Consider the following 647-nt stretch of genomic DNA (forward strand, 5'->3'; position numbering starts at 1 on the left):
TGGCTTTGCTCCCGGTGCCCCTGGTCTGCTGGGGACCGTCTCCAGCAGACTAGGGACACCGGGAGCAAAGCCGGGGAGGCGGAGGGGTCCCACGCCTCTGAGTCTTTGCTCTGGCAAAGCCTCAGAGGTGTGGGACCCCGCCACGGCTGCGGCTTTGCTCCCGGTGTCCCTGGTCTGCTGGAGACAGTCCCCAGCAGACCAGGGGCACCGGGAGCAAAGCCGAAGTGGCGGCGGGGCGCTGGGGCGCTGCCGGTTGGCCTCTTAAGGGGGAGTAGTCTTATACGGCGAGTATAAGACGAAAACCTATCTTTTAGCTAGAAAATTAGGGGGTCTTCATATACGCCCAGTCGCCTTATACGCCGGAAAATACGGTAGTCTCCTCACCTCAAAAAAGATATTTTGGCTTTGGAAAGGGTTTAGAAAAGGGCAACTAAAATGATTAGGGGTTTGGAACAGGTCCCATATGAAGAGAGGTTAAAGCAACTGGGACTTTTAAGTTTAGAAAAAAGGAGACTGAGGGGGGATATGATAGAGGTCTATAAAATCATGAGTGGTGTGGAAAGGGCAGATAAAGAAAAGTTATTTATCAGTTCCTGTAATAGAAGAACTAGAGGACACCAAATGAAATTAATGGGTAGCAGGTTTAA

This window comes from Pelodiscus sinensis, chromosome 26, assembly GCF_052426305.1.
Source record: "Pelodiscus sinensis isolate ZL-2025 chromosome 26, ASM5242630v1, whole genome shotgun sequence".
NCBI classification, from domain to species: domain Eukaryota; kingdom Metazoa; phylum Chordata; order Testudines; family Trionychidae; genus Pelodiscus; species Pelodiscus sinensis.